This window comes from Eimeria mitis, genomic scaffold (assembly GCF_000499745.2).
Source record: "Eimeria mitis Houghton genomic scaffold, Emh_scaff3540, whole genome shotgun sequence".
Classification (NCBI taxonomy): Eukaryota; Apicomplexa; class Conoidasida; order Eucoccidiorida; family Eimeriidae; genus Eimeria; species Eimeria mitis.
The window spans coordinates 506-772 of NW_013571884.1; positions in this window are offsets into that span (position 1 = coordinate 506).

Genomic DNA, 267 nt, shown 5'->3' on the forward strand with positions numbered 1-267 from the left:
CTTGTGGCGAGTATGCCCTTACGCATGAAGAAATGCAAATAAAGAACGGACGGAAATGCGGGAGAAGCCGCAGAAGGGACACAAAAAGAAACAACAAAGAGACGAGGAGTTTTGTGAAGACAAACAAACACCAGTGAATTGATTAAATTAATTAATTATATAATTAATTAAATTAATTAATTAATTTAATTGATTTCATTCATTGCTTCATCAAGAACTCCGCAACGCTATGTTGAAGGCAAAATTTCGCCTTAGAATAGACGAGTG